Source organism: Jaculus jaculus, chromosome 14, assembly GCF_020740685.1.
Source record: "Jaculus jaculus isolate mJacJac1 chromosome 14, mJacJac1.mat.Y.cur, whole genome shotgun sequence".
Classification (NCBI taxonomy): Eukaryota; Metazoa; Chordata; class Mammalia; order Rodentia; family Dipodidae; genus Jaculus; species Jaculus jaculus.
Window position 1 is genome coordinate 71,902,288 of NC_059115.1, and position 14,731 is coordinate 71,917,018.

General features: G+C 41.7%; 1 pseudogene; it reads right to left on the bottom strand.

Moving 5' to 3' along the window:
* Positions 1-8,202: 8,202 nt before the first annotated feature.
* On the bottom strand, positions 8,203-11,800 carry LOC101614640 (annotated as a pseudogene).
* Between the last annotated feature and the right edge of the window lie 2,931 nt (positions 11,801-14,731).

Sequence of the window (14,731 nt, forward strand, 5' to 3'; positions counted from 1 at the left end):
ACTACAGACACCCAAAACAAAACGTCTAACTAAAATTTTGAAGCTAGGATCCACATAGGTAGAGATTCAGTTGTGTTTGTCCTTCCAAGCCTCAGTTACCACAGTATAATATTTTCTGGCTCCACCCCTTTCCTGGAAAGTTTCATAATTTCATGTTTTATACAAATAAATAAAATTCCATTATGTTATATACCATTTTCTCATTACCCACGCATCTGCTGATAGATTCTAGGCTGATTCCCGTTCCTGTTTAGTAAGAACAGAGCAGCAATATACAGGTATGAGAAAATGTCTCTATAGTAGAAGGCAGAGTCTTTTAACTGTATCTCTAGGAGTGGTATAACTTCATCATGTGGTAGTCACATTTGGAGATTTTTGAGAAACTTTCATTCATAGTGACTGTGTCACTTTATATACTCAGGCCAAGACTGAATAAAGTTTCTCCTTTCCCTCATCCTCACTGGCATTAGTTGTCAATTACTTTCTTGATCATAGTCCTTCTCATTGGGTGAGAAAAAAAATCACAATTATTTTAAATTTACATTTCCCTGATGGTTCAAGATGTTTAACGCTTTAAAAAAATATTTATCAGTTATGTGAATTTCTTCTTTTGGAACCTATGTTTAGTTCCATTGCCTTAGTTTCTGCTTGGATTGTTTGTTTTCTTGATATTTAGTTTTCTGGATTTTTTGTTTATTCTACATATTAACTGCCTGTCAGATGTGTGGCTTGGAAAGATTTTCTTCCATTCTGGAGCCTACCTCTGAGCTTGAATAACAATTATCTTTGTATACAAAAGCATTTTTAAGTTCATGAGATTCCATTTGATAGACAATAGATGTGGACTTTATTTACCAGAGTCACCACAGTGCTGTTCAGAAAGTCTCAATGCATGCCTATATCTTTGAGTGCTTTTCCTTCTTTGGGTCTTAAAGGGTTATGTACTTTGATTCATTTAAAGTTAATTTTTGTGCCTGGTGAGAGGTAATGATGCAGTTTCTTTTACATATATAAACCCAGTACTTTTTTTCCAACACTGTATGTTAAAGATGTCATATTTTCCTAATGAGTGTTCTTGTATCTTTGTCAGTAATCAGATGGGTATGGCTGTGTGGGGTTGACATTTCAATCTTCAATTCTGTTTCTTTGATGAATGCCATTTTTATTTCTATGGATCTGTGATATATTTCATAACCAGGTAAGGTAATACTTTCAGCTGTACTTATTAATTTACTTTGCTTAGGATTCATTTTATTTAAGATATTTTGTGCTGCCAAATAAATCTCAAGATTTCTTTTTTCTATTTCTGTGAAGAATGATGCTGCAATTTTGCTGGGAATTGCATTACATCTGTAGACTGCTTTTGGTAGGACAACCATGTTTATAATAATGGTTCTTCTAAGCCATGAGCATGGGAAGTCTTTCCACCTTATTGTGTCTTCTTTAGTTTCCCTCTTGAGTGTTTTAAATTTGCCATGGTAGGGGTCCAGCTAGTTGAAGGAACAAAGAAACACTATCAGGCCTCACTGAGGGGGTCTGTGCATGGTGGTTCTATTTCATAGAGGCTAATGGGTGGGTCTGGGGTACAAATCATACTACTTTTATTTTGAACATTAAAAAAACCTTGGCATGTATTCTTTTCCCTGAAAAAGTTACATATTCAGTTGAAATGATCTTATTATCAAGTGAGTTGGTATATCGAAATGTCAAATAAGAATGATAGTATTTCCCACCTACATGCTTCCCGGAGTGTTTGAGAACTGATGTGAAAATGTCTTTGAAGTTTTTTGAATTCCTTGGAGTAAAGATATGTTATAAATACAGACTTGTCTTTTGGAATTCTGGTTTTAATGGTCCTCATGATAAGTCCTATACCATAACTTTAGAGTTAGAAGACTTATATTCACCATCTTGTGATAACTTTTTGTTATAGATTTGACACATAGAGAAGTGATTTCTTACGTTAACTATATTTACTTTTAGCTTTCTAAATAAATTAAGACTGATTCAATGGACATATAGCATTGATTGCAGACGTTTGCACATTAAAGGATACTATCAGAGTCTAAGTGGCTTAAATACTAGAAGCATAATTTACAGTTCCAGAAGCTAGAAGTCTGAGATTGTGGTGTTGGCATGTCACTTCCTTTGTTTGCTGATGGCTCTCTTCTCATGTCGTCATGTCTCTACATCTCTGAGTCCTAATTTCATTTTCTCAAGCTATAAAAGCCATCGTTATGCCACCCCTAGGCATGCAATAAAGGACTCTACATTCTACTACATAGATATTTTCTCATTCCTGTTTATTGCTCCAAAAGAATAAGCCTAGAGTCCATCAACTGATGGGTGGCTAATGAAAACATGGTATATAACACAAAATATCCCATTTTAACTTAACCACTTTGATTTCAAAATCAATTTGTATTCATTATGCAAAATGGTGGTTGGGTTTTATTATTGCATATTCATATGGGTCTATTGCATACTTTGTTCAGTTTCTCTTTCCCTAACCTATTCTCCCAAACAGCCTCTATTCTATTATCCTTTCAAATAAATGTATGTATATATGTATATATACACATAAATGTATATGTAAAATATATATTACCATATATGTGTATATATATAAATTTATATTTAAATGAATAAATCTCACATATACTTCAGCATATATATTTTAAGTATATGTGAATACTAAAAGTAAAAAGTAGAAGTAAAGTGCTTTGACAATATATGTATACATATTTAAATATATATTTATATGTCTAAATTTACATATATATATATATATATATATATATATATATATATATATATATATATAAAATCCAGATTCAGCACATGAGAGGAATCATATAATTGTCTTTCCTAAGCACATTTTGTTTTAATTTTCTTCCTTTTTTGGTTTTTTTTGAGGTATGGTCTCACTGTAGACCAGGCTGACCTGGAATTCATTATGTAATCTCAGGGTGGCCTTGAACTCATAGAGATCCTCCTACTTCTGCTTCCTGAGTGCTGGAATTAAAGGCATGTGCCACCACTACTGGCTACCAGGCTTGTTTTGCTTAACATGTTGATCTCAAGTTCCATCCATTTCCCTGAAAATTGCATGTTTGATCCTAGTGGCTCCATTGTGAATAAAACTCCATTGTGAGTATGTGACCCATTTTCTTTATCCATGAGTTAGCTGATGGACATTTAGACTGAATTCCCAAATTATCTATTGTGAGTAATGCTTGCAAAAACAAAAAATGTGCAGCTGTCTTTGTTGTATCCTGCCTTAGAGTCTTTAGAATAACAGAAACATGATAATTTTATTTTTAGTTTATTTTTAGTTTAGTGTATTTTTTTTTTCTGGATGTGCCATACTGATTTCCATAGTGGATATCTTAAATTACATTTTCACCAATAATCATATATATATATATATATATATATATATATATATATATATATATATATATATATATGCTGTTTTTTAACCCCATGGTTGTGATTTGTATTAGGTGTCACAAATAAACTCATGTGTTCTGAATGCTTGAACCCCGAGTGGCAGCAATTTGGGAGGTAGACCCGTACTAACGAACACGTGTTTGGGGAGGGCAATCTTAGGTGTGTAATAGCAAGCTCCCCCTCGCTAGCTCTCTCTCCTGACGCTGCTTGCCACCAGTTATGGCAGAGGTGACATCAGCCTCTGTTCAGGCCATGCTGTCCTGTGTCACCATAAAGCCATCCCTCCTCCCCAGACTGTGAGCGAAAATAAACCCTTTTCTTCCACCAGCTGCTTTTGCTCAGGTATTTATTTATTTATTTATTTAACTTTTATATTTAATCCCAACAATGAGAAGGTAACTACAACACACACCGCCTTTCCACTGTCATAGACTGGGGTAAGATGATACTATTTCCAAATGTATTTAATTTCTGAAACACAGAAGATGAGAGCTTCACCATGGGAATTTGTGAGGTTACACAATTGAACCACTTAGCACTCCAACCCTTGGGGTTAAGCCTAAGAGAAAGTCACTTAATTAATTATTCCATACAACACACTTAGAGCTTCTTCAGGCTTCCCATTTGCTTTTAAAATACAATTCAAACCCCTCCACACAACCAAAATGACTGTTTTCCTTGCTTTTCTCATGTGCCATTCTCCCTTCCATTCCACTCACTTTTCCAGATCTGCTTTGTCCTTTCTAATTCTCACACATGTCCAACCTTTTGCTCTTACGTTATTTGCATTGACATTTGTCTAATGGGCTATTTTCTAAGCTCTTTAAGCCAGTGTTCTTCACATCTAAGCTTGACATTATTTTCACAAAGCAATCATATTTGGCCACATTATGTAAACTAGTCCTGATGGTGTTTGTTAATTGTCCTGCTTATTTTCATAATAGTCTATGAAAAAAAAAAGTAAGCCCTTGATGTTTAAGAAAACATATTGTGCTTTAACCCAGGTCTCAATGTCATTACCTACTGATCTGACTTCGGGAACAAAGCCTTGTTGTTCTTGTGCTGAACATTGTAGCAGTTAACTTCTAGTTGTTTTGACAAAACTCTGTTCCAAAAGCATCTGATGGGAGGAAAGGATTTGTTTCAGCTTTTAGTCTGGAGGGAAAGCATCATCATGGCAGGGATGACTATCATAGCAGAGGCTAGACAACACCTCTCACCAAAGCAGGAAACAAGAGAGTGAGCCAGCTAGCACTCAGCTAGAAAAATAAACCCACAGGGCACCCGCTGTCCACCACACCTAAGTGCCCTCCACAACCACACCTCCAGGGCCCTCCACCACCACACCTCCAGTGCCCTCCACCACCACACCTCCAGTGACATCCACCAGCACACCTCCAGTGCCCCCAACACCATACCTCCAGTTCCCTCTATCACCACACCTCCAGTGCCCTCACCACCACACCTCCAGTGCACTTCACCACCACACCTCCAGTGCCCTCCACCACCACACCTCCAGTGACATCCACCAGCACACCTCCAGTGCCCTCTATCACCACACATCCAGTGCCCTCACAACCACACCTCCAGTGACATCCACCAGCACACCTCCAGTGCCCTCAACCACCACACCTCCAGTAACATCCACCAGCACGCCAGTGCCCCCAACACCATACCTCCAGTGCCCTCTATCACCACACCTCCAGTGCCCTCCACCACACCTCCAGTGCCCTCCACCACCACACCTCCAGTGAAATCCACCAGCACACCTCCAGTGCCCCCAACACCATACCTCCAGTGCCCTCTATTACGACACCTCCAGGGCCCTCACCACCACACCTCCAGTGCTCTTCACCACCACACCTCCAGTGCCCTCACCACCACACTCCAGTGCCCTCACCACCACACCTCCAGTGCCCTCTACCACCACACCTCCAGTGCCCTCCACCACACCTCCAGTGCCCCCAACACCATACCTCCAGTGCTCTTCACCACCACACCTCCAGTGCCCTCTATCACCACACCTCCAGTGACATCCACCACCACACCTCCAGTGACCTTCACCACTACACCTCCAGTGCCCTCACCACCACACCTCCACTGCCCTCCACCACCACACCTCCAGTTCCCTCACCACCACACCTCCAGTGCCCTCACCACCACACCTCCAGTGCCCTCCACCACACCTCCAGTGCCCTCCACCACACCACCAGTGCCCTCCAACACACCTCCAGTGCCTTCACCAACACACCTCCAGTGCTCTTCACCACCACACTTCCAGTGCCCTCTATCACCACACCTCCAGTGCCCTCACCACCACACCTCCAGTGCCCTCCACCACACCACCAGTGCCCTCCACCACACCTCCAGTGCCCTCCACCACACCTCCAGTGACATCCACCACCACACCTCCAGTGCCCTCCACCATGCCTCCAGTGCCCCCAACACCATACCTCCAGTGCCCTCTATCACCACACCTACAGTGCCCTCACCACCACACCTCCAGTGCCCTCACCACCACACCTCCAGTGCCCTCCACCACACCAACAGTGCCCTCCACCACACCTCCAGTGCCCTCCACCACACCTCCAGTGCCCTCCACCACCACACCTCCAGTGCCCTCCACCACACCTCCAGTGCCCTCCACCACAACACCTCCAGTGCCCTCCACCACACCTCCAGTGCCCTCCACCACACCTCCAGTGACATCCACAACCATACCTCCAGTGCCCTCACCACCACACCTCCAGTGCCCTCCACCACCACACCTCCAGTGCCCTCCACCACCCCACCTCCAGTGCTCTTCACCACCACACCTCCAGTGCCCTCACCACCACACCTCCAGTGCCCTCCACCACACCTCCAGTGACATCCCCCACCACACCTCCAGTGCCCTCCACCACCACACCTCCAGTGACATCCACCAGCACACCTCCAGTGCCCTCTACCGCCACACCTCCAGTGCCCTCTATCACCACACCTCCAGTGCCCTCTATCACCACACCTCCTGTGCCCTTACCACCACACCTCCAGTGCCCTCCACCACCAAACCTCCAGTGACATCCACCACACCTCCAGTGACCTCTATCACCACACCTCCAGTGCCCTCCACCACCATACCTCCAGTGCCCTCTATCACCACACCTCCAGTGCCCTCTACCACCCCACCTCCAGTGCCCTCACCACCACACCTCCAGTGCCCTCCAACACACCTCCAGTGCCCTCACCACCACACCTCCAGTGCTCTTCACCACCACACCTCCAGTGCCCTCCACCACCACACCTCCAGTGCCCTCCACCACACCTCCAGTGCCCTCTATCACCATACCTTCAGTGCCCTCTATCACCACACCTCCAGTGCCCTCACCACCACACCTCCAGTGCTCTTCACCACCACACCTCCAGTGCCCTCTATCACCACACCTCCAGTGCCCTCACCACAACACCTCCAGTGCCCTCACCACCACACCTCCAGTGCCCTCACCACCACACCTCCAGTGCCCTCACCACCACACCTCCAGTGCCCTCCAACACACCTCCAGTGACCTTCACCACCACACCTCCAGTGCCCTTACCACTACACCTCCAGTGCCCTCCAACACACCTCCAGTGCCCTCTACCACCACACCTCCAGTGCCCTCACCACCACACCTCCAGTGCCCTCCACCACCACACCTCCAGTGACATCCACTACCACACCTCCAGTGACCTTCACCACCACACCTCCAGTGCCCTTACCACTACACCTCCAGTGCCCTCCAACACACCTCCAGTGCCCTCCACCACACCTCCAGTGCCCTCACCACCACACCTCCAGTGCCCTCCACCACACCTCCAGTGCCCTCCACCACCACACCTCCAGTGACCTTCACCACCACACCTCCAGTGACATCCATCAGCACACCTCCAGTGCCCTCCACCACCACACCTCCAGTGACATCCACCACCACACCTCCAGTGCCCTCCACCACCACACCTCCAGTGGCATCCACCACCACACCTCCAGTGACCTTCACCACCACACCTCCAGTGCCCTTCACCACCACACCTCCAGTGCCCCCAACACCACACCTCCAGTGCCCTCCACCACCACACCTCCAGTGGCATCCACCACCACACCTCCAGTGACCTTCACCACCACACCTCCAGTGACCTTCACCACCACACCTCCAGTGCCCTTCACCACCACACCTCCAGTGCCCTCACACCACACCTCCAGTGCCCTCCACCACCACACCTCAAGTGCCCTCCACCACCACACCTCCAGTGCCCTCCACCACTACACCTCCAGTGCCCTTCACCACCACACCTCCAGTGACATCCACCAGCACACCTCCAGTGCCCTCCACCACTACACCTCCAGTGACCTTCACCACCACACCTCCAGTGACATCCACCAGCACACCTCCAGTGCCCTCCACCACCACACCTCCAGTGACCTTCACCACCACACCTCCAGTGCCCTTACCACTACACCTCCAGTGCCCTCCAACACACCTCCAGTGCCCTCCACCACACCTCCAGTGCCCTCACCACCACACCTCCAGTGCCCTCCACCACACCTCCAGTGCCCTCCACCACCACACCTCCAGTGACATCCACCACCACACCTCCAGTGCCCTCCACCACCACACCTCCAGTGGCATCCACCACCACACCTCCAGTGACCTTCACCACCACACCTCCAGTGCCCTTCACCACCACACCTCCAGTGCCCCCAACACCAAACCTCCAGTGCCCCCTCCACCACTACACCTCCAGTGTCCCCCTTCCCCCCACCACCTCATAGCTGGCTTCCCTTTCTCCTGCTTTTGTGATCACCATTTGTCCATCCTCGCTTTGTACTTATGTCTTGACAGGATTGATGTCAGGGGTGGGTAGGGAGTGTGTCTGGCAGCTGGAGGAACCAACAGTTCCTCTTCCTCGGTGAGGCTGAGTTACCTGCGCACCTCAGCCACAGGCATGTCCTTCCGTTGGCCTGGGGTCTTCCTGGCTGCTTTGGAAGGGACCTTCATTTGGGTCTCCTCATCATCATCTCCTGAGCTTCTCCTTTGTTTTAAAGCAGGTGTGTACACCTCCATAACCTCTTCCTGGACACCAGCTGGCAGAGGCTTAATTAACATCTGGCTCTTCTTTGTCCTCCTTATAAAGCCACCCTGAGTGAGCTAGTGTCAGCTGCACTGGCATGTCTGTGTGGTGTTCTTCAGCTGAGGGTCATGAATGGAATCATCCTACATCATCTGTTTGGTTTCTTCATCTGTTTCCTCCTTCTCTGACTCTCTATCACACACACAAACACACACACTCTCTCCCTCTTATGTTGATGACATGAGAAGGTCCTATGTCTGACATATCCACTGTTCTATCTCACTTTTCTTTTTCTCTTCATCACTTTTGCAGGACCCTGCTAGAGATAGAATGAGCCTTAGGTACTGCTTCACCCTGTGCATGCCCCTCAGGCTGACTGTCTCTGCCCCATTCACCATCCTGTGTCTTCATAGTTCATTCTTCCTTGGGTTTTTTCTTGATCTTCTGATTGAAGTTATTTTTGATGAAGGTTTTCTTCTTGACTCCCCTCTCCCCCGCATGGTGGGGGTCCCAGGAGCGGATGGAAGGAAGGTGGCCTGGTGTGAGGGTGTGAGCTGGGACACGGGTCACTGGTTAACCAATACCAGGTCCCCAGACAGGAAGAGTAGTGGCTCCCCTGTGGCATTTATTTGCCACATGGTACATAGGCTGATGTCCCACAGCACCCAGCACGATCTCCCCTCCATAGTGACTGGCCACTGGTCTCCAGGCTCCACACGAGACAGAAGTCTGCCCTGACACTTCACCACTTCTTAATTGATCACTAGCAGTTCTCAAAAGTCACTATCTAATGTGCAGTAAACACTCATTTATATTATGTTAATGGATTAAGTCAATCACTGAATATTTATCACTATACTTTATATTCACCCATTTGCTTTGCTTTAGTATTTTCAAGGGCTTCCTTTGTGATATAATTGGAGTTTAAAGGGGGGGGGTGCACATGTCCTGAGCAACAACTGAAAGTAGAACATGTGCAATATTTTCTCTATCACTGGGGAAACAGTTCATTCCAACGGGAAAGAATAAATATTATTCAGCAAGGTAATGAAAATTCAGTTTTGGTGTAAATTAAGGTAAAGTCAGTAAATGATTGGATTGAGAAACATAATCCGAGGTAATGTATCATGATCGTATATCCTGGAAACCAAGATAACAAGATAGATAAAATAGTCACAATATGACAATCCAGATGATTCTGATTATATTTTTATCATTGTTCTCATTGAAATCTCACTGTAAGTGGGATGAAATTCTATGAAAAATATTAGATGTTTTCCTAGTCGTTATCATTAAGCAGTTCATTATGTTAATTTGTAAAACCTGTTTTGTACATAACACCTTTCAAGCCATTTTTAATATAGAACAGGTAGTCAAGCTAGCTATATAACAACATTAATAACAAAGAATGCACTAAATTCAAATGCTCCAGCATAACTCAGAGTAGTGGTCTGTAATCCCAATTCTGTGGAGGCTGTGGAAGGAGGATTGAGTTTCAGTTTAGCCTGAGGTACATAGACCAGTGATCAATCAATCATGCAATTAGTAAATTCATGCATGGAGAAACAAAAAATAATAGCTGAGTGAGAAAAAAACATGAACTCAAAGATGTTTTAGCTATTGGATAAGAAAAAACATGTTATATATGAAATGCATTAATTGCAAACTACTTCACTTTTTTGGAAGTTAACAGTATATAAAACAATGTGCAATATTAGAATAAGATAGAAAAAAATGTTGTGTCAGACTTACTATTGATAATTTACTCAGTGAATGCTAAACTAAAATTTATACTTTATATCTGCTCTTCAAGGTTTTTACTGAAAAAAATATAAATCTTAATTTTATGATGGCATTATAAATATTGGATTCAGTGTAAAAGAAAATTGTCTCTAATTGTTTTTTGTTTGTCTAGGATATCATAGAATGTCATAATGTAATAGAATGTAATAATAACATTTACCCAGATGTTTTCAATTGCACGTAATCGTATGTTTTGGAGTTAATGCAAAAGAAAACAAATAACCGCCACAGAAACCTCTGATGACAGAATTTTGCAATGTATAAGAATGATTTCTGAAATAGTAACTGATTTAGTTATGTTTTATAAAAATGAATGTAGGCTCACTTATATAGCATTTGCTCAGAATCAGTTATGTATTTCATTTATGAAATCCAAATCTAATGTTCAATAACTAATATGTTGATAAATATTATGCTGAGTGGTTTTCTTCTAGGGCATGGGCCTGCTTATTTTATTTCAGAATTATTTTTTTTAAGTTGGAATTTTAATGTTTTTCCATTGTTTAAGCTTTTGAAGACAGTTCATGTTTCACTACAAAGTAAAATTTTTGATTTCTTGATGATAAATCTAAGTTGTGAGTTGCATATTCAAAGACTTTTTGGAATACATTTTTCCATTCGATGCTAAATGCATTATCTATTTGTTTTTCTATCTAGTTATCTTTCCCAGCAGCAATTACATAATTTTATTGATAGACATTTTCAAATTATTTGCCAGAAAATAAATACACAGATAGCTAAATTTTGAGTTATTTCCTTTTTAGTGAGAACAGGTGTGCTAGCTTCTATATTAATATTAGAATTACCACCAGGAACCCATATGTGGGAATTTCTGTGAATTTAAAAAATTGTTTCAAGAGTCATCTTTACACAACAAGGCAATGTGGTAGCAACGAGGCAACATGAAAGCGCTTATGTAAAGAATTCGCATTGCATGGTGTTTGAAGATGGAGTCATCGTTCTTTGACAGAAGCACATGTTCCTTAGATGAGAGGTGACAGAGATGTTGGTTTGCAGTTCTGAGCTTTCCTTTCAGTGGAACTCACCATGAAGAGGATAACAAAATCTATTTATTTTTGTTTGGTTCTCATTAAAATGTTTGACAGGAGTACCTATCATACAAAAATTTTCTTAGCTCTTTTTTCTTTACAGTTTGCACATGGGACAACTACAACTCAAAATGGGCAATGATTCCTGTTGGCTAACTTTTGCCTTCCAGAACTTATGTATTTTGGAAAGAACAACTAGTAAACTCATTTTTATGCCCAATACTTACTGTTAGAATTAAAGAAATATATTTATGCTGTCATCATTTACTTAATAAAACTTCAAAATATTTGTTTCAGAAATTCCTTGAAAGCCTGATTCCTAGAACACAAGAAAATCATGTTCTTAAGTCACCATCTGCTAAAGAATTGTTCTGCATAATAAGCTCCTCTTCTTTTATACTTCCCATGTTCTTGGATATAGATTTTCCAAGGAAATAGTATGTGCATTCTGGAAGTAAACCCCATTAACTGTGGTGGCATATGTGATGGGCTTCTCTAATGCTTGCACCTGCTTTTAAAGTACCAAATTCTTACTGAAAAAGACTTTTAGCTTAAACATTCCATGATTCCCAACATTCTACATATTACATAACACATTGACTATCATGTTTCACATTTCGTTTTTAAAAATGCATTTTAACAGGCATTAACTTTACATTCTCTACCAGGCTTCACATGTAAGTACTTCTGCTTCAGTTTCTGAAGTGACAAAGTGATAGCCTTGAGATGCAGTTATCTCTGTCTCATCACCATTGACATATTTTCCAGTATTTGGTTAAGTACTAAGAGCAAAAACTGTGTAAAAAAATTGTTTACTGCTTTTCGCTTCATATAATAGCTTGTAAAGAGACTATTCAACAATTATGTAGGAAGCAAAATTGAATGCTGAAGTAGACTCATCCAAAGATCTTGGTGTCTACACATGTTCCACATATTGTGACACAAATGTTCCATGTTATCAGAGAAAGTATTACATATGGTACAAATTGCTGTAAATGAAAATGACATCAAATGTGTTTCCTAATTACTTTAATATAAAAGGGAAGTTTCTAAGAACTTCAGACAAAAAGAAAAAATAAAACTAAATCAGTGATTTCTCAGGTACCAGAAGATGGAACAATTATGTCTAATAAACTGGAGAATACTGGTCATTAGTTCTTCTTAATGAGTCTATGGTCTTATTTTACTTAGCTAAGTGCTAGACAGAATACCATCAACAATGCATTTAAAGCTGGATATCTAAGGCCAGGAGTGGTGGCACTTATCTTGAATCTCAGCACTTGGGAGGCAGAGTTAGGAGGGTCACTGGGAGTTCAAGGCCCCCCTGAGACTACTGAGTTAATTTATTAGCTGCTTCATATTCTGTGTTCTTTTCCCCTTGTCTGTTATCTGTAACTTCTCAGGGTGTTTGGCCTCTTAACCCTGCTACAATATGCCCCCTCTTTTGATAATTTTATTTGCTTTCTCACATTTAACTATCATTTATCAATAAGTAACTTATTCTACATTTTGAGCTTTTGTATCTATCTTGATCTATCTAAATTTTTATATAACTCAACATCCAATGTAGAATGTCATATAAAGTAAAGAAATACTAAATACTTATTAAGTTCTTGAATTCTCATAAAGATTTTGCCTATACTCAGCATACAATCATTCAAAGATATATATACATAATGGATTACATTATTTTCCATAGATGCCAAAGTCTTTATTATTGTAAAACTGAATACACTCTTTACTAAATTAGACGTATAGATGAAATTATGTAAGGTCATAGTAGGAAGTTGGTGATATAGCTTGTAACTTTTAGTGTTTTTTTTTTTTAATTTTTGTTGTTTATTTTTATTTAGTTATTTGAGAGCGACAGACAGAGAGAGAAAGAGGGAGAGAGAGAGAGAGAGAGAGAGAGAGAGGGAGAGAGAGGGAGAGAGGAGAGTGGGTGTGCAAGGGCTTTTAGTCACTGCAAGTGAACTCCAGACACGTGCGTCCCCTTGAGCATCTGGCTAACATGGGTCTAGAGGAATCGAGCCTAGAACTGGGGTCCTTAGGCTTCATAGACAAGCGCTTAACCACTAGCCATCTCTCCAGCCCAACTTTTAGTGTTTTGACAGTTAATATATTAGTTTGGGCTACTAATTTACCTGAAACTGAGTTTTCTTATTTTTAAAATCATCTTAATAGTAGCATTAGAAATACTAGGAGAGTAAACAAAAAGTTGAATTAACGTACCATAAGGAAACACAGAATATGTTTATTTTATATTATTACAACTGCTATTTTGCTATTAGCCCAAAGGAACCTGATTTACATAGTCTAAATATAGTTTTGTAGAATAAATGTTGACCCAAAATGAAGTTGGCTCAAATTTCTAGAAATCATTTAGCTGGCTTATTATGGGAATGGCCTTAACTGATTCTATAGTGCTTCTATCTCTGGACCAGTATATCTGGGCAATCCTACAATAATCCTTAATGATTTTTAAAGAAAGAGCAACCAGTGTGATATGGCAGCTTTCATAGAATTTCAAATGAGATGGAGAAAGGAGTTGTTTACTTCTTAAATCTTCACTGAAAAATAGAGGCTCTCAAGGCCAGAGTTTATGAGCTCAGAAGGCAGTCATCTTGCCCTTTCACAAAGAACATGCCTGCAGGAAAACACATCCTTGAAATGCAAGACCTGGTTATATCATAAGCAATACTAGACTATATGTATTATTAGTTCAAAACGTGTTTGACCATGGATGTTTTGCCATCCTTTCCATGATACACATGGGTTTTGGTGTACTTTTGAAAGACATATCAAAGTTTATTTAGTATTTGATATTTGCTGTTGAGTGTAGAGAAAAAAAAATAAAGTGAAAACATCACAATGATCTCCCCTTTCTTATACTTTTGACATTTTGTTTTGAAAAAGGATCACGCTATATGGATTCTTTCCCACAGCCCACTTCATTTGTAATACTTCTGTCCTATGATATCACCTGCCATGAATTTCCTGAGATTTACAGAGGTAGAAATAATTATGGGTTATTTGGACAAGGCCTGGAAGTGCTCAAGACAATTTCAGGGTTAATCCCTAGAATTGGTTGTTTTGGGTCTGTCCTAACAATATTACAGAAATTAAAATCTAGGCTGTCTTAGCTACCAGGCTGCCATGATATGCTGTTTAATTTTCCTTTTCATTTAGTGGTTTTGTCTTTGTCACCTATCTGTCCACACCCTTCTCTTCCTCTCTTTCTGCTTCATTTCAGCACAGCTTTACTCCTGCATGCTAAATACCATATATTTTATGAATCTTGATGATTCTATCTAGGAAGGTAGAAATCAATGCCAGCA